Below are 20,298 nucleotides of genomic sequence, written 5' to 3' on the forward strand. Positions count from 1 at the left end.
GCCTTCAGAAATGGCAGGCTGATACTTTCCAGCATGCACTGAAGCTATTGCTCACAGGCAGAATTTCATCTTCTCTTAGAAGATGAAATTTTCAACTAATTGAACTGGCCAACCAACATTATCTGGGATAATCTTGCTTACTTAAAGTCAATTGATTATAGACTTTAAGTACATCTAAAAATACCTTCATAGCAACATGTAAATTAATGCTTGACTGATTAGATGGGGACTGAAGCCTAGATAAGTTGATGGTCAAATAAAACCATCTTGGCCCACCTCTTGTCAGCTTAACACCCACACACCTCATTAAACCATATTTACTATTAAAATTAAATACTAACAAAGTCTCATTTCCATTTAATATAATACAGTTGAAAATACATTAATGCTTAACTCCAGAAGAGGAGTCAAAGTCCTTCCCCAATGTTTAATCTTCTCCTTTGATATCCTGTAATATAAATATTATGATATAGGGCGCCTGGGTGGCTCAGTTGGTTAAGTGACTGCCTTCGGCTCAGGTCATGATCCTGGAGTCCCTGGATCGAGTCCTGCATCGGGCTCCCTGCTCGGCAGGGAGTCTGCTTTGCCCTCTGACCCTATCCCCTCTCATGTGTTCTCTCTCATTCTCTCTCTCTCAAATAAATAAATAAAATCTTTAAAAAAACATTATGGTATAAAATTAACTAGTCAAACAGTCAGAATTATTATGTATAACTACCTTCTTCCACCACCAATTCCTCATTCCCTTTGCATTCAGCAACCTTATCATCTGGTTATGGTTCTTGGCGTGGTAAGGTGACCCAAACCCTCATCATGAAGGTTCTAAACCATTAGCATTGCTGCCTGAATTGGGTTTAGTTTCTGTTGATTTTAATCACAGGGCCTGGTAAAATATATCCTAAAGGATCTCCAGTGTGCCAGACATAATCTTCCATACTTCCATTTTGTAGTAGCAATTTTCCCCTGGCAATTCATACCAATCATCCCAGTCAGTATAGTAATTCCCTTCTTTAACTGTTGATTCAGTAGTAAAAGAGGGTGGGTGTCAGTCTCAACTTCCCATCTGATAGATGAATTGTGTCTCCTGGTAGAAGCATTCCTCCCAATGGAACTAAGTCCTCTAGACCTGCAGAGCCTGAGGTGTGGGAACTGGAAGCAAAGATTTTGCTAGTGGAAATATTGCTGGTAGAAAACTAGGGATAATAGAGAATGGAGCCACTCCCATTTCTCTGCTTTTATTCCTGGCTAAGGAAGAAATAGCACTATATATTGGATGCTGGTTTAGAGCATATATAGCCTCCTTCAGGGCACTGTCCTAACCCTGTGTATTTGCCCTACTTCCTTATGCAACTTATTCCTACAGGGCCTGCTCAAGCATGATCTCATCCATACCACTTTTCGTTTCATAATGGAATGCTACTGTGCATACCCAACTTAATGGCTTCATGTATCAAACACCCAGTTCACAATGGAGAGTTAAGTTCACATGATAACTTGGTGGCCCATGGTTAGCATTAAATATCTAGTAAGGCCCAGGATAGATGCATACATACACATATATACATACATACATATATTTTGTTTCCCTGGAAAATCTTGACTAATACAGACCCTTTCAATAAATTTGGCCTGACTCAACTTTATGTTCCTTACGCCATTCTTCCATACCCATAATATCCATTCCCACACACACTCTCCAGATTTCTATCTATATGAATTGGGGGAAAAAACACGATGTAGTTAATGCAGTTTTTTGAGTGTGTAGTGCAGTACACGTCCTGACAGGTCACACTTTGTTCCTCATCCTTTGCAACCTGCTGAGACTTGAGTCTAGTTACAGGTCTAGAAACAAAGATGGCAGAGCAGGCAGGTCATGAGGAGAATCAGTAGTGCTTGTTAAGGAAATTACTGCAGAGAAGACCACTGAAGGTGCGTCAGGCTAAAGACTAATAATCTCATAAGTGAATATTCTACATCATTTTTAAAATTCGTTAGTCTTATCAAATATACTCAAACACACATATACACTTCATCCTGTAATTTAACATCTTCCACATATTTCAGGTAACACACTTCTCTACACTGAGATGTATTGGAGACTTTTAAAAATCTCTAAATGTTTATGAATCAGTTTCTAGATATTTCTTATTAAGTTTTCATGTTCTATTACAAATCATCAAACAGGAAAAACAAAGGCTCAGATGGAGCGTGTGGAAGTTATTATTTTCCAAGAGTCCAAATCCAGCCATAAAATGCATATTCTTTGAGGTAATTCATCTTTATTTTATATAAATTTACATTCTACTTTCTCTTTATCCATGTGAGTGGTTCATTTCTTACTTCTACCTCTCATCCATCAGCCTCATCACAACACATTATTTCCTTTATACATCAGAAGCTCCCAATAGACTTCAAAATGTATTGTTTTGTTTTCACAACATATTCACTTTTACTATCTCTGCATTGAGATATATATATATTTTTTATACAATATATATTTTAAGGATTTCATATGAACTAAAACAAGATTAAAAACTACCATTTATTGATAAGTCAGTATATACAAGGCACTGTACTAATCATATAAAAATAAGGGAAACTGAGAGAGAGACTTCCTTCCTTCATAAAACTCTATTGTAGAGTCTGTGTGAAAGATTACTATAATATTATCCCTTTCTTTATTGGAAAAGATAGATATGTAAGCATATGTAGTCACATGAGGGAAAATAAAGCATTAGAATAGAGATGTGTACAGACTGCCATGGTCATGTGTGGTAGAATTCTAAGATGGTTCCCTAGGTTCCCATCCACTGGTACACAGGCCCTATATAATCCCCTCCTCTTTAGTTGTAGCCAGATTTGTAAGTATGAATGGATATCACTCCCATAATTATGTTACATTTTAAAGCTAAGGGATTGGAGCGTCTGGGTGGCTCAGTCGTTAAGCATCTGCCTTCGGCTCACGTCATGATCTCAGGGTCCTGGGATGGAGCCCCGCATCGGGCTCCCTGCTCAGTGGGAAGCCTGCTTCTCCCTCTCCCACTCCCCCTGCTTGTGTTCCCTCTCTCGCTGTGTCTCTCTCTGTCAAATAAGTCAATAAAAATTTTTAAAAATAAATAAAGCTAAGGGATTTTGCAGATTTGCTTAAATCCTGAATCAGCTGACTTGGAGCTAACCAAAAGAGAGATTATTCTAGTGGGCCTGAGTTAATCAGTTTAGCTCTTAACAGAACTATATTGCTCAAACAGTGGCAGAGACTCTCTTCTGTTGGCCCTGAGGAAGCAAACCACCATGTTGTGAAGAGGACCATGTATCAGGAAATTGCAGGCCCCTCTGGGATTTGAGAGCCTCAGTCCTACAAACACAATGCACTGAACTCTCCAAAATCTAAATGAGCTTAGAAGAGGACTTGAGCTCCAAATGAGAATCCAGCTTGGCATGACACTTTATTTTGACCTTGTGAAATCCTGAAAGAGAATTCAGCTACAGTACTGCTCAAGTATTGCCACCTTCAGAAAGTGTAAGATAATAAATAGGTATTGTTTAAGCAGTTTGGAAACTAAATTTGTAATAATTTATTATTTAACCATAGAAAATAAATACACCTTGCAAAGGGGAAAGTAAATAATTCAAAATGAAGTCACCAATGTTCCCTTTTAGTCAGTTTCCAAACTGATCAGAAGCCTTTCCTAGGTGCTTTTTTCTTTGGATCCCAGCTGTTAGTGCTGATTTTAAGCATTTCCTGTCTTCTCAAAAGAGATGTGCCCTTAGGAATACCTGCCAGTGAAATAGGCAGCCTGACAAATCAGAGAGAGTCTCAATTCCAGTGAAATCTACTGAGGGAAGAGAAGAGCAAGCTAGCCTTGAGTGTCGCCACAGGCTTGCTTGTCTGAGATTTCAGAGCCTATATTCTAATCAGGCTTTGTCTTTTTCATCACTCAGACACAAATTCTATGTATTCAATCAGTCAATGGTTTCAGAATGATTTGGGCAGATTTACATATTATTGGAAAAGGTTTCTCTTTTATAGAAATTCCTTAACTTGGTGGGAGTCATTTCTCTCTAATAACATTTTTTCCCACTCCCAATATGGATGCCTAACTTCCTCATGTACAGACTGGAGATTTAAGCTACATGCATTTGGTTATTTTCTCTGCGCCTTCTCATGCTGAGTAGTCTAGAAAGGCATTATCTTAGTTCCTGGACAGTTGCAATTGCTCTGCTTATACAAATGGACATAACTCCAAGCTAATATGTAGTATTTAAAGATCTTTGATTTTAAATGGACCATATAATCCAATGGAATCATTTCAACCTGTGCTTATTTTTAGATTAATTTTAAACCCAATCATTTAATTCCACTAATGATAATCTTTCAATAGTTTCCATCATTCAAACAGTGCTATCCAATATAGTAGCTACTAGTTTCATGCAACTATTTAGATCTAAATTTAAATTAAGCAAAAAAAGTAATAATAATAGTCAGTCTCACTAGCCACTTTTCAACTGTTCAGTAACCACAGGGGGCTAGTGTCTTCCATATTAGACAATGCAAATTATAGAACATTTCCATCACTGCAGAAAGGTTTTTTGAACAATGCTGAATTAAGCCCAGATTCCCAGGCAATATATTTCAGCTTTTCATAGTTTTACCTTCTCTATGGTTTTAATTTCTAATTTCCCTCTTTCTGCCAGTTAACCAGGCTCTAATGATTCTAAATCATTTACCTTTCACAAACTGAATATTATTTAACTTTTGGACATGTCTTTTTCGGGGTCATTAATACCATTCATTCTCTTGTCCACCTGGTGAATTCCTGCTAATCCTTTAGCACTCAGCCCAGATATCACCTCTGATAAAATACCTGTCTTGATATTCTCAAACACGGATAGGTATTTTCTCCTCTGTACTACCATGATGCCTTATTCACACCTCGATTATAGTAATGTTTATATGGGTGTAATTCCTTCACATGGGTTTGTGCTATTATTGATCATGAGCCTCTACAGGAAAGGGACCTTGTTCTTCTCATTTTATGTCCCTCTGTGCCACATATGTAATAGGCAGTACTTATTAATTTGACCATTCATACACTTATTTTCCTCACACTATTTTCTGACCAAGTGTAGGGCAATAACTTTATACACTGATTTTGGAAGGAAACCAAAATAATCCATATGCTACTCACCAAAAGTTGACCTTACAAGAAGGAAGCTACAATAGGACAAAGGGCAGAGCAAGAAGCTTCTTTAAACAAGGAATATGACTTGGCAGGTAGTGAAATATGTGAATAACTTGTATAGTAACACTTTTTGAAACTCTGTAAAATTAGATAACTTCTTAGGTAGAAAAGTGAATATATATAGTGAGGCTGTTGAGTTTTCCTCCATAATTTGGTGGGGTGGGGGAAGGGATAGCTTTCCTGTGCATTTTAATTCCATCACTATATGTAACCAACCTCAATTGATAATATACTCACTTGGACATTTTTTAAATGCTAATTACACAATTCTCTCCATTATGTTGTTGTGTCTCATTCCAAAAAGTGGCTAATTGAAAAAAGAGAAATGAACTCCACGATGTGCTATTGGTAAATGTTGCACTTATAGTTATGAATAAAAATACTGTTTCACTGTCTCAATGTTAGTCATATTTTTTGTTTGTTTTGGTAGCCTTTAAAAAAATCAAAATGCTCTAGTAACTTACTCTGGCAAAAGCAGAAGAGCTCTACAGATTTTAGTCTAGCTGCTGCCATCAGTCACAGAGCTGGAAAGGCCCTCTAGCACACAAGACCATCTGAGTGACGCAGAAGAGTCCTTTTCAAGGGTCTTGGAACATGCAATCACTTGGCTGCCATCAAATATTTCTAGAGGAAAGGAATCCTCAAGTCCAATAGACCAGAGGGTCTTCTGGCTCTGCCAAGAGGACTGACAGAGGCTATAAAACTGTCTGTTCTCCTCTGCTAAAGGTCTTGCCAGAAATCACACAGACTCAGAGCTGTTGAAAATACGGCTGCTTTATTTCAAAATGCACCCTGCAAGGGATGCTGCTTCCTACTCTCTCGCTCCATCTACTGGAGCTGACTCAAAACACTGATCTAGTTAACATTCAGCTAAGAAAATCTAAAGTTCCAGAATACCTTCCATTCCCCTGTTGTTTCCCTTTGAGGGTAAAATCCTCAAGAAGCAAAGAGTCTGACAGCCAGCAATTTGAATGTGTTTGCAGACTATTTTTTAAAGCAAAAAAAGAACAATGGGCAGGTTGAATAAAGCAAAATTCCTTGTGAGCACCATACCCACTTTCTTAGTTTCTCCTCCTAAATTTTTGCCTTTTACTATTTTTCCAGAACTTTTCCCCTTTTAAAATTTACCTTGTAATTTGTGGCATTAATACCAGTAATCTGAAATAGAGAAATAGGTCCCGGATTTGAAATCAGATGATAAAAATTCAGTTCTGACCTGCAAGCATTAATATCAGAGATTCACCAATTTTCTTCAAGTAACTAGGATAGACATTCTTACTTAATGGGGATTGGATTAAAAATCTAGTGTGACAAGAGGTACTCTATAATATTTATAGTACCGCTAATTATGGAATTCCCATCCTCAATTCAGACCCCCCACTCTCTCCTATTTGCTTTTTCAACTTGCCTATGGCCTTTTTTGTTATTATTCATAATAGACTTTATTTCTTAGAGCAGATTAGGCTTAAAAACTGAACGAAGTACAGAGATTTCCCATACACCACATCTCCTCTAGTCCCCTCAGAATTTCCCTAATTATTAATATCTTTCTTTAGTGTCATACATTTGTTTTAATCGATGAAGTAATATCAATACAGCATTATTAATTAAAGTCCATAATTTACATTCGGGTCCACTCAGTGTTGTACAGTTCTATGGACTTGGACAAATTCATAATGCCAGGTATCCACCACTACAGTATCTTACAGAATAGTTTCACTGCCCTAAAAATCTCTTGTGCTCCACTTATCCACCACCCACAACCACTGTTAACCACCGATCTTTTTACTGTCTCTGTATAATTATGTGTTTTCTGGCATGTCATATAATTGGAATCATACAGTATATAGCCTTTTCTGATTGCCATTTTTCACTTAATTTGCATTTAAGGTTCTTCTATGTCTTCCTGTGATTTGATAACTCACTTTTTTTAAAGATTTTTTTTAAAGATTTTTTATTTATTTATTTGAGAGAGAGAGAGAGCATGAGAGGGGGGAGGGTAAGAGGAAGAAGCAGACTCCCTGCTGAGCAGGGAGCCCAATGCGGGACTCGATCCTGGGACTCCAGGATCATGACCTGAGCTGAAGGCAGTCACTTAACCAACTGAGCCACCCAGGTGCCCCTTTGATAACTCACTTCTTTTCATTGTTGAATAAATATTCCATTGTACGGATGGACCACAGCTGGCTTATCCATTCACCTATTGAAGATCACTGGGTTGCTTCCACGTTAAGACAATTATGAATAAGGCTGCTAAAAACATTTACGAGCAGGTTTTATGTGGTAGGACTATGTTTAACTTTATCAAAAACTCCCAAATTTTCTCCCAAAGTGGCTGTAAAACCAGCAATAAACGAGAGTTCCTGTTGCCCTATATCTTCACCAGCACTTGGTAATGTCAGTATTTTATTTTATCCTTTCTATATATGTGTGTAGGAACTTATTTTCACTCCCTCTTCTAAGAGCTCTTGGAGTTTCACTGTGATCTCTCCCCTGCTGACTTGAGGCCCCTACAAGACTGAGAGATCTTAATGAATGTATCCAACTTTGTTTGCCTCTGTATCTCTGGTGACTAGAAGGTTTGGCATGTGGAAGGTCCCACTCATTGAATGCAATCTCCTGACACCAATTCATCTGTCTCCAGTGTCCTCAGAACCAGTCTCTGTCTAGCCACATCATTCTGAGCACCTCATTTTGTGACTGTATGGCCTTGGGCAAGTCACATAATCTAACTGAATATCTATTTATTTACTTATCTAAAAATAGAAACTTCTTTTTTTTTAAGATTCTATTTATTTATTTGACAGAGAGAGAGAGACAGCAAAAGAGGGAACACAAGCAGGGGGAATGGGAGAGGGAGAAGCAGGCTTCCTGCTGAGCAGGGAGCCTGATGCGGGGCTCAATCCCAGGACTCTGGGATCATGACCTGAGCCAAAGGCAGATGCTTAATGACTGAGCCACCCAGACACCCCTAAAAATAGAAATTTCAATGAACTCCTTGACAATCTTAAAGATTTTAGTAAAGATGAAATGAGTCAAATATGAAGCTGCTCTGTATGATGTACAATATAGAAGTCAATTATTATAATTGCTATGCACATTTATTAGGAAACCGCCTAATTCAGGAAGCACACAAAAATCTGTCTACTTCAAAATGTCTTATTTGCCTCTCTGGAATACATTATATTACACACACACACACACACACACAAAACTAGTGTCTTAATTGAATACATAGGCCAAATCATGGTAATATTTGAGAAAGTGTCTACATAAATGATAATGTACACCAAATGCTTGCTCCTGAATATAATACTAGGATAATTATTTTAAATTCAGAAGTTAAGTGTATTATTTATTCTTTTAGTTATTTCATATGACCAAATATCTGATTATAATAGAAGTAGTTGATGTGGACAATGGGATGTTGGGGTTTGGTAATGACAGCAAGTGGTAATCAATAATGCTAAATATTGCTCATGTGACATAGGAAGCAAATGAAACTATGTTTCCTATATCACAAAGACTAGTATAATACTATCCGAACCCATTGGGAACTGGGGTGAGGATAACCATATGATTGTTTTCTGGACCACAGTCACTCCAAATATGGGATGAGTATGTAGACTTGCCAGTCTTTAAACTCACACATATTTGGGCTTATGTATCTTCATGAGATCCAAACCAAAATGGATTCACAATAGACTCTGTCTCCAAGAATATTAGAAAAAGAAGAGCTATTTAATTGAGGCCTTAAAGAAACTGACTTACTAACAAACATTTTCTAAGCACCTAAAATGTCTCAGGCATTATCCTTCTCAGTTTTTGATTGTCTTAAAAATATGTATCTTAATTTAAGAAACAAAACAGATGAACATAGGGGAAGGGAAGGAAAAATAAGATAACAGAGAGGGAGGCAAACTATAAGAGACTCTTAACTATAGGAAACAAACTGAGCGTTGCTGGAGGGGTGGTGGGTGGGGAATAGGGTAACTGGGTGATGGGCATTAAGGAGGCCACTTGATGTAATGAGCACTGGGTATTATATGCAACTGATGGATCACTAAATTCTACCCCTGACACTAATAATACACTATATGTTAACTAAACTGAATTTAAATTAATATGTATATGAATATACATCTTTGGGAAAATTATTGAGGGTATTTTCAATGGATTTGCAATTATTTTCTTTCTTTTATCATATGTCTGACTTCTATACGGTCTTTAAGAAATTAAGTATTACTCTACACACCACTCTTTAAAGGTAATCTATATTTTTTTGCTCGGATTGGCTTGTAAGACTTTTCACTTTGTCCTTGGTGTGCTGAAATTTCATTTTGATGTGTCTCAGTTGGAATAATTATTATTTCTAGTCCTCTTTGAAATCCACTGGGAATCTTAAATCTGTTTCTTTCTCAGTTTAGACAATTCAATAATTATTTTATTCATTCTCTTTTTATGTATTGCCTCTTCCCTAATCTCTCCAGCATCTCCTGGACACCATTTAATCATACTTCAGAACTTACCACACACTCTTCCTTGTCTATTAACCTGTCCTACTTCTTTCCCACCTTCAAATCGCTCTGTGCTAATTTACAGATAATTTCTTCTAACCTTTCAGTTCCTCTTCTCTCTTCAACTCTAATTTTCTTTTACAATTATCCATTGACATTATACTTTTATATATTGCATTTTTTTCTTATTTCTAGACGTTGTTTTTAATTTTTTTTAAAGATTTTTTAATTTATTTACTTGAGAGAGAGTAAGTGAGAGAGCGGCGGGTGGGGGCGGGGGGAGGCGGAGAGGCAAAAGCCGACTCCCCGCTGAGCAGGGAGACTGATGTAGGGCTCCAGGGCTCAATCCCGGGACTCCAGGATCATGACCTGAGCTGAAGGCTCAGACATTTAACCAACTGAGCCACACAGGTGCCCTGAAGTTGTCTGTTTTTTAAATAAAATCTTTTGGGCCTTTTCATACTTTTCTATTTGTAGATATCTTCAAATTTATCTTCTTTTTTTAAAACACAGTAGGTACTGTTTATCCTCTGTCTCTAAGAAGCCCAGTATCTGTAATCATTGTGGGTATATTTCTGTTACTTATTGTTTCTGCTAATTCTGGCATATAATGCCATGAATTCTTATGTGCTTGTTATTTTTAACTGTGTACTACTCATAGTCTTGAAAAATTTGCTATGTGGATATTTCAAAGATTAAAAAAAAAGGGAGGGATCCTTCCTTTAAAGATCCACCTTGGTTTCTGGATGGTACCAAGGGGCAGTACCACTGGGCGATCACTTTGAAATGTATTCACAATCTGTAGGTTATTTTGTAACTAGTAGGTACTTATTAATTTGGACTGCAAATGTGTTATTCAAGTGGGCTATGATTATGATTTCTTAGGGCTTTTCCTCTAAGGCAACTTTTTCTGATGTTCAGGGGATGGAGGGCAGATTTACTTCTGACTTACCTTTATTCTAATGCTGTAATTCTCTGAAGCCCTAGCTTAATGTAGGTAGAATCTCTTATCAGATTTCTTATCTTGGGTGGTTGGTAGGCCTTGGGCTATAACTTCTATTGTCCTTATGTTTAAGCCATTAAAACTAAAGTGCAAATTATCTTTGAATAATAATTGCCTTTGTGGCAAAAATAGCTCCAGTACTCCCTTACTCTTGAGTTTCAGGTTTTCCTTAGAGTTGGCTTGGTAATTCCTTACTACTTTGTCAGCTTTTTGATAGTTTTTGAAAGGTAGTCATAAAATATTTTATCCGGCATCTGTTGTTGGTTTCAATGGGAGGATTAGTTTGAATAACCCAACCTGCTAGATCCCTGGAAACTGAACAAGACATGCAACATTTTCTAAACAAATTGCTTAAATTGAGTTTGAATCTAAGTCTGATTCAAAGTGGAACAGGACACTTTGTAAAAACAAACCTGGCCAGAAATTAAATTCATGAACCCACCCCAGGGTCTCAGAAATAGTAATACTATTATTCTGTAATAAGTATGTACTGGCAAGAATTTTGCAGTGTGCTTTTCAGGGAATCAAGTACAGATGAAAACTGAATTTTAAAAAAAATCAACCCTGTACTTGAAGAGAAATTTTCATAATTATAGACAGAGAAACAAAGGTACCTCTCATATAATAACAAAGGGTCTTATTCAAAGAAACAACACCTCAATCAAAATTACAGTGGTACAAGGATGGGATAGAAGGCACAGAAGAATGTCAAAACACCGCTAACAATCAAAGAAGAGAAATTGGAGACATGGAAGCCAGTCCTTCCAGAAATCCTTTAAGTCTCATAACTAAAGTTTTTACCAATTTCATAATAATGAAACATTACAACTTTATGTCATTCATAAGGTTAATTTTGTTATATAACCCTAGAATTTATACTACATTATATATGTCCCCTTTACTAAAGTTTGAGTTCAATCAATATTTACCAATCCTCTTGGACTCCTTAATAAACATTCCAAGCAAAAGAGTGTATCCAGGTAGTGTCACACGTAAATATCTGGACCCAGAGAACTGTGCTTTTTCCAGAATGTTACCAAGCCAGCCTAATTTCTGGCTGGCTATCTACAAAATTAAGATGCAGATATATAAAGGAAAAGAAATATGTGATGTGTTTTTGTTTGTTTGTTTTGTTTTATGCTCTGGGCAGGAGCATGGGGAATTGATTCTCCAGCAGAAATATCAGTATTTGAGTTCTATAATTATGTAATATATACATTGCTTTCAGTTCACCTCTTTTTTAAAATTCTGTTATCTAAATGTTTGACCTCTAAAAGACCGTATGTTAAAAAGCTTAATCATAACATTTCAAGTTAAAATGGCTTTTTATGGAAACCTTCATTACTTGAAAGGCTTTGTCATCCACTTTCTTGATCAAAATAGGTAGTGACCTGTAAAGCAGCCAAGAAATTTATACTTGTAGCAGCTTTTTCCTGATGGATGGAGCAGGCAAAGATTCTTCCTGGTAAAGTGTGGGCGGATAATTTTATGTGACAACCACATTATGAATGAGGCAATAGGAGCATGAAGTATTTCACAGCATTTACTTCTATCAAGTTCTGCTGATTAAAAAACCAAGGTGTGGTTCAAAAATTATCTGAGCCTCCAGTAATTTTTGGCTTCTCTATAAGACTACATGAGAATACACCAGAGGCTCTGGAAAGGAAGCCATGTCATCATTGGCAAGAATTCTAGAATTGGCCCCAGTTGGCTTAACTGAGCCTTCCAATGCAGCATGAAGGATGGAACTGGTGCATGTAATGGCATGAAGCCTCATATATTAAAACTGAATATCACTCATAGCAGTTGTAAGCTTTATCAGAAATCCTAGATACAGGCATCTCTTCAAGATCTCAAGCACTGAAAGGATCTTTTGTAATATTGCATACTGTATAACAAACATTGTTGTCATCAGCAGGTTTGGATCTTCTGGGAGTCTGCATTCTGTCAAGGCCTTTGGCAGAGATTCAGGTAGAGAAACATTTACTTTAAAATGATTAATGATTCCCAACTCTACTTTGCCAAGGACCAGGCTTTTTGTCCTCTCTTTTTGGTCATTGATCCTGAAACACTTCTGCAACTTACTCAGCTTTCAAATTAACATGTATACTTTGAAAAATATACATACTTGATATATCTTTCTTTTCCCTGGAAACTGACCATGGCAGACTCTCTTGTACAAGTACTGTATAAATATCTGTTTAATCAGTATTATTATTTGAATAGTGTAATTTAATTAGTCCATTTCTAAACCGCATTTATGGGCCAGCTGGTAAAGCCAGGATTCCAAGATATGACCTTTATTTGATAGGGTTTTAATAATGCATACACTGTAACAGTGTGTAGCATCACATATTACACAGTAATACCATTAAACTATTCCACAGTAAACAATATGATATCTAAGACTCGTTTTTTTCCAGTACATGTGACCTAGAAATAAGAAGGCAAAAATCTCAGATGGTTATAAATATAAATTCTATTATAATTCACTCATATCAGTAAAGAAATATACTTAAATCTTTCAAGCAAGTGAAAATTTTTACCTCATGTCTCTTTTCGTTAAATGTGCTTTGCTGTGATGGAAGGCTCTTTTTTCCCCCCTCCCTTTAGATAGGAGAAATAAGGGGGTAGAAGTACTGTGTTTTGGCGGGTTTGAGTGTGTGTGTGTGTGTGTGTGTGTATTTCCTAAAACCCAGTTAGTAAGATAACGTAATTCATTAACATAATTTCCTACATTTTAATTTAAATATATATTTAGGTCTTAAGTTTTAAAATAGTTTAATTTTTGTTTGGGGTAAGCAGAAAAAATGAAACAGTAGGAAACCACTTTTGGGGTCAAACTTTCTCATCACTGTTTATTTGTAAGAAAAAGATTGGTTGAGAGAAATAATTTATGGGACATCCTCAAACTGGCAAAATTTGATAGGAAAACTTGCTTAACACCAGGAGGTAGACAATCCATGCTTGGCTCCCTAGTAGGCTGAGGCAATTTATACAAACTTTCTAAAGCATCTATCAAACTAACAACTTATTGACAATGATGATGACATTCTACAATTAAGAATTATAAAAACTATCCATCTTTATTGTCTTTTGACTTGCTTGTAGTTATATTATAAAAAGTGATTTTTAAAACTGAGATCTATTGCAAATAAAACCTTGCAATCTTCCCCTTATAAAAACAAGTCTCGCATGCAAGCATGAATGCAGGTATTCTTATAAATCAACCATTACAGATTTCTTTTTTTAGACCTTAGTGTGTTTTTGTTTCTTAGATTATTCCACAAGCATTTATTAAGCACCTGTGTAACAAACCCTGTTCTAGATGTGGGAATTTGACAGTAAATAGATAAAAACCCCTATGTCAAGAAACTGGTGAAGGTATTTGATGATTTATAGTAGAGGTCCACAACTATGGCTCCTGAGTCAAATCTGAGCCACTTCTCTATTTTTTTAACAGCTTTATTAAGGTATTATTAATGTTAAAGAACTTCATATATTTACTGTGTACAATTTGATGAGTTTGAACATATGCAAACATCCATGACACTTCACTACAATTAAGGTAACAGACGTATCCAACACCTCTGAAACTTCCCTTTGTGCCCCTTCGCTTTTGCTTGTTGTGTTGCTGTTGTTGTTGGAAGAGCACTTAACATGATTCTACTTCTTAACAAATTTGGAAGTGCACAATACCATATTGTTAACTATAGGCACTGTATTGTCTAGATTTCTAGAACTTATTCATTGAGCATAGCTGAAACTTTTACCCATTGAACAACAACCCCTCATTTCCCCCTACCCTCAGCCCTTAGCAACCACCACTGTATTATCCATTTCTATGAGTTTGGCTATTTTTGATGTCTTATATTAGTGGAATCTCACAGTATTTGATCTTCTGTGACTGGCTTATTTCATTTAGCATGTTGTTTGAAATTACCTTCTTTTTTAAAGGCCGAATGATATCTATACCACATTTTATTTATTCACCTCTCGATGTTTACTTGGATTGTTTCAATTTCTTAGCTGTTATGAATAATAAACTTAGCTGCAATGAACATAGGAGTGCAGATTGCTGTTCAAGATTCTAATTTTAATATTTTGGGTATATACCCAGAAATAGGATTGCTGAATCATATGATAGTTCTATTTCTAATTTTTTTAAAGAAACCACATCTTGTTTTCCATAGATGCTACACTATTTTATCTTCCACGTGCACAAGCATTCAAATTTCTCCACATGCTCACCAAAACTTTGTTTTGTTTGGTTTGGTTTGGTAATAGCTATCCTAACAGATATGAGGTAATAGCTCATTGGAGTTTTACATTTCCTTAATAATTAATGACATAGAGCTTCTTTTCATATGTCTGTTGGCCATTTGTATTTCTTCTTTGGAGAAATGTCTGTTCAAGTCCGTTGTTCATTTTTTATGGAGTTATTTCCTTTTGCAATTGAGTTATAGGCATTCCTTATATATTTTGTAAATTAACCCCCTCTCAGATATATGACTTGCAAATATTTTCTGTCATTCTCTAGGCTGACTTTTCATTCTTTGTTGGTTGGTTTTTTCTTTGTTATGCAAAAGCTCTTTAATTTCATGTAGTCCCACCCGTCTATTTCTGCTTTTGTCACTTGTGCTTTTGGTGTCATATCCAAAAATCACTGCCAACACCTAAGTCAAGAGACTTTGCCCTATGTTTTCTCCTATGATTTTTTTTTTTATTTTACTATGTTATGCTAGTCACCATACAATCCATCATTAGTTTCTCCTATGATTTTTACAGTTTCAGGTGTTATGTTTAAGCCTTCAATACTTTGAGCAGACTTTTGTATATGGTGTAAGATAATATTCTGATTACATTCTTTTGCATGTAGGTATCTAATTTCCCATCACCGTTTGTTGAAAAGAATATCCTTTCCCCATTGTGAATTCTTGGCACACTTGCCAAAGATCAACTGACTGTATATGCATGGGTTTATTCCTGGATTCTCTATTCTGTTCCATTGGTCAATCTGTCTGTAGCCATGCCAGTACCATACCGTTTTAATTACTATAGCTTTTTAGTATATTTTGAAATCAGAAAGTGTGAGGCCTCCAGGGTTGTTCTTTCTCAATATTGATTTAACTATTTGGGGTACTTTTTATGATTCCATATGAATTTTGGGATTTTTTTCTATTTCTGTAAAAAGTGCCACTAGGATTTCAATGTCTGTTACATCAAATGTGTAGGTTGCTCTGGGTTGTGTGAACATTTTAACAATATTAAGCCTTCTAAAAAGTAAATATGGGATGTTTTCCCATTTGTTTATGTCTCCTTTAATTAGTTTCACCAATGTTTTGCAATTTTCATGTATAAGTCTTTTATTCCTTGATTAAATTAGTTCCTAAGTATTTTATTCTTTTTGATGCTATTATAAATGGGATTGCTTTCTTAATTTATCTTTCTGATATTTATTTATTATTACATAGAGATGCAAATTATTATTATTATTTTTAAAGATTTTATTGATTTATTTGACAGAGAGAGACACAGCGAGAGAGAGAACACAAGCAGGGGGAGTGGGAGAGGGAGAAGCAGGCTTCCTGCGGAGGAGGGAGCCCGATGCGGGGCTTGATCCCAGGACCCTGGGATCATGACCCAAGCCGAAGGCAGACGCTTAACGACTGAGCCACCCAGGCGCCCCGAGATGCAAATTATTTTTATGTTGATTCTGTATCCTATAACTTTACTGAATTCATTTATTAGCTTTCATAGGGTTTTTGTTTTTGTTTTTTGGTTTTTTTTGTTTTATTGTTGGGTCCTTAGAATTTTCCACATATAGAATTATCTTATCTGCAACACAGATAATTTTACTTTATCCTTTCTGATTTAAATTAATTGATTTCTTTTTCTTGCCTGATTGCTCTGGCTAGAATTTCTAGTACTATGCTGAAAGAAGTAGTGAGAGTGGGTTTTCTTTCTTTTTCCTGGTATCAGAGAAAAAGCTTTCAATTTATCACAAGTGAGTATGATATTAGCTGTGGATTTTCCATATAAGGTCTTTATTATGTTGGGGTCCATTGTTTCTATGCCTAGTGGTTTTCATGAAAAAGTGCTGAATTTTGTTAAATTATTTTTCTGCAACCATTGAGATAATCCTGTGATTCTGTTAATGTGTCACATTTATTGATGTGTGTATGTTGAAACACATTTGTGTCTCAAGAATAAATCTTACTTGATCATGACATATGATCCTTTTAATGTACTGACTTAATGTAGTGAATTACTTTGCTAGTATTTTGTTGAGGATTTTTGCATCTATGTTAATCAAGGGCATTGGCCTTAATTTTTTTGTTTCTTGTGGTGGTTTTGTCTGGCTTTGCTGTCAGGGTAATTCTGGCCTCATAAAATTTAGTTTGGAAGTGTTCTCTCCTCTTCAGTTTTTTGGAAGAGTTTGAAAAGAATTGGCAATAATTCTTCTTTAAATGTTTGGTAGAATTCACTAGTGAAGCCATCTGGTCTTGGACTTTTCTGTGTTGGAAGGTTTTTATTACTGATTAAATCTCCTTATTCATTACTGATCTGTTCAGACCTTGTTTTTCTTCATGATTCAGTCTTGGTAGGTTGTGTGTATCTAGCAATTTATCCATTTCCTCTGTTATCCAGTCTGTTGGTAAATAGCTGTTCACAGTAGCCTCTTATGATCCTTTTTATTTCTGTGGCATTAGGTCTAATGTCTCCTCTTTCATTTATGATTTTATTAATTTAAATCTGCTTTCTTTTTTCTTGGTTAGACTAGCCAAAGACTTGTCACTTTTGGTTATTTTTTCCAAAAACCAACTCTTGGTTTCATTGATCTTTTCTATTGTTCTTATAGCCCCTATCTATCTCATTTCTTTTTGCTTTAGTATTTAGTATTTCCTTTCTTCTGCTAACTTTAGACTTAGTTTGTTCTTTTTCTAGTTCCTTAAGGTATAAATTTAGCGGGGCCTTTTTGGATTTTTTTTTTTTTAAGATTTTATTTATTTATTTTAAAGAGAGAGAGGGAGAGCAGGGAGGGGTAGAGGGGGAAGGAAAAAGAATCTGAAGCAGACTCTGCACTGAGCACGGAAGGCAGTGCAGGGCTTGATTCCATGATCATATCATGACCTGAGCCAAAACCAAGAGTTAAACGCTTAACAGACTGAGCCAACCAGGAACCCCTAGAGCTTTCTTTTTTAATGTGGGTGTGTTTTGTCATAAAATTCCCTCTTATAACTGCATTTGCTGCATCCTGTACGTTTTGGTATGTTGTGGTTTTTTTTTTTTTTTTTATTCTTCTGTTAATCCCCATACATTACATCATTAGTTTTAGATGAAGTGTTCCATGATTCATTGTTTGTGCATAACACCCAGTGCTCCATGCAGAATGTGCCCTCCTCAATACCCACCACCAGGCTAACCCATCCTCCCACCCCCCTCCCCTCTAGAACCCTGTTTGTTTTTCAGAGTCCATCGTCTCTCATGGTGCATTGTGTTTTAATTTTCATTTGCCTCAGGGCATTTTTCTGATTTCTCCATTGATTTCTTCTTTGACCCTTCGTTGTTCAAGAGTATATTGCTTAACTTCCACATATTTGTGAATTTTCCAATTTCTGTTCTTTTATTGATTCCTAGTTTCATACCATTATGGTTGGAAAAGATACTTGGTATAATTTCAGTCTTCTTAAATTTGTTAAGACTTATTTTATGACCTAATATGGGACCTATCCTGGACAATGTTCCATGTATGCTTGAGAAAAATGTGTATTCTACTGCTGTTGGAGGGTAAGTTCTAAATATGTTTGTTAGGTTCATTTGGTCTAACTGTTGTTCAAGTTAGCTGTTTCTTTATTGATTTTCTGCCTGGATAATTGTATCAATTACTGAAAATTTGGTATTGAAGTCTCCTACTATTATTGTATTGTTATGAATTTCTCCCTTCAGTTCTATTAATTTTTGCTTTATATATTTTGGTGTTCTGATGTTGGGTGCATATATATTTATAATTGTTATATATTCCTGATGAATATCCTTTTATCATTATGTAATGTCCTTTTTGGTGCCTTGTGGCAGTTTTTGACTTAAAATGTATTTTAAATGTATTTTGTTTGATATAAGTAAAACAACTCCTGCTCTCCTCCGATTACCATTTGCATTGAATATCTTTTCCACCCCATTAACTATGTGTGTCTTTAATTCTAATGAAAGTCCCTCATAGCGGGGAAAGATGGCTGAGGAGTAGGGGACCCTATTTCAACTGGTCCCCGGAATTGAGCTGGATATCTACCAGACCACTCTGAGCACCCATGAAACCAGCCTGAGATGTAAGAAGATATGGATCTCTACAAACAGAATATTGCAGGCAGTTGGTTTTGAGGTATGAAGCGGAGAGCCGTGATTCTGCGGGCAGATATCGGAGGATAAACGGCAGCGGGAGGGTGCCTGGCCGTGGGGATCCTACATCGCCGGTGAGTGACAGCCTCGCGCACTGCGGACGGGGCACAGACTCGCAGACCGGTAGTGGCGGGGAAAGGACTTTAGGGCAGCCCCCTGGGTGGAAAACCAGACCGGCGGGGTTGAGCCCACGAACCACAGCCCCCCACCCCAGAGAAAAACCGGAACGACGGTCGCGCGCACGTGAACCGCAGGCCCCCTGGACAGAAACCAGAATGACAGTTGCGCGCACGTGAACGACAGCCTCCGAGGCGGAAACCCGGTGCGCCGGGGTCACATCGGTGAACTGCAACCTCCCGGGGGTGGAAACCCCAAGCGTCGGAGTCGCGCGCGCGAACTGGGAGCGGCTGGCGGTTTTAGAAGCACAAAGGGCGGAGATGTGCCCCGACCTGGAGGCAGGACTGGGAGCGCTGCGGAGGGGCGCACAACCCAGGCCGCTGCAGTTTATAGCAGCACGGACAGAAACGGAGACAGTGTGGCCTGGAGAGCTCACTGAAGAACAGACCGCAGTCTCTCTGCTCTGAGGCAGAGGGTTGGAAACGGTCTCTTCTGCTCTGACTCATGGAAGAGACGCGGAAAGCCGCCAGGGAAAGGCGCCAGAGAACAAAAGCCCCAAAGACTGATTCCCACTGAGCCCATCCCCCGCCACAGGGGCGCAGGGCAACTCCGCCCAAACAGGGTTGCCTGAGTAACAGCGCGGCAGGCCCCTCCCGCAGAAGACAGGCTGGGAAAACAAGAGGCCAGCAACCCTAAGGTCCCAAGAAAACAGGTGCATCTTGCGTGGGTTCTGGTCAATAATTTGGACTCTATACCTTCCCTCAAACACCCATCAACAAATTGACTAGGAGGAGGAGCCCCAAAATAGAAAAGACTCAGAGATTATGACTTATGCTGCAGATTTACAAATGGATGCAGACATAACCAAGATGTCAGAGATGGAATTCAGGCTAGCAATTGTGAAGACAATGGCTAGAATGGAGAAATCAATTAATGGCAACATAGAGTCTCTAAGGGCAGAAATAAAAGGGGAATTGGCAGAACTTAAAAATGCTATCAATGAGATCCAATCCAATCT

This window comes from Mirounga leonina, unplaced genomic scaffold (genome assembly GCF_011800145.1).
Source record: "Mirounga leonina isolate KUSES-001 unplaced genomic scaffold, KU_Mleo_1.0 Mir_165, whole genome shotgun sequence".
NCBI lineage: Eukaryota > Metazoa > Chordata > Mammalia > Carnivora > Phocidae > Mirounga > Mirounga leonina.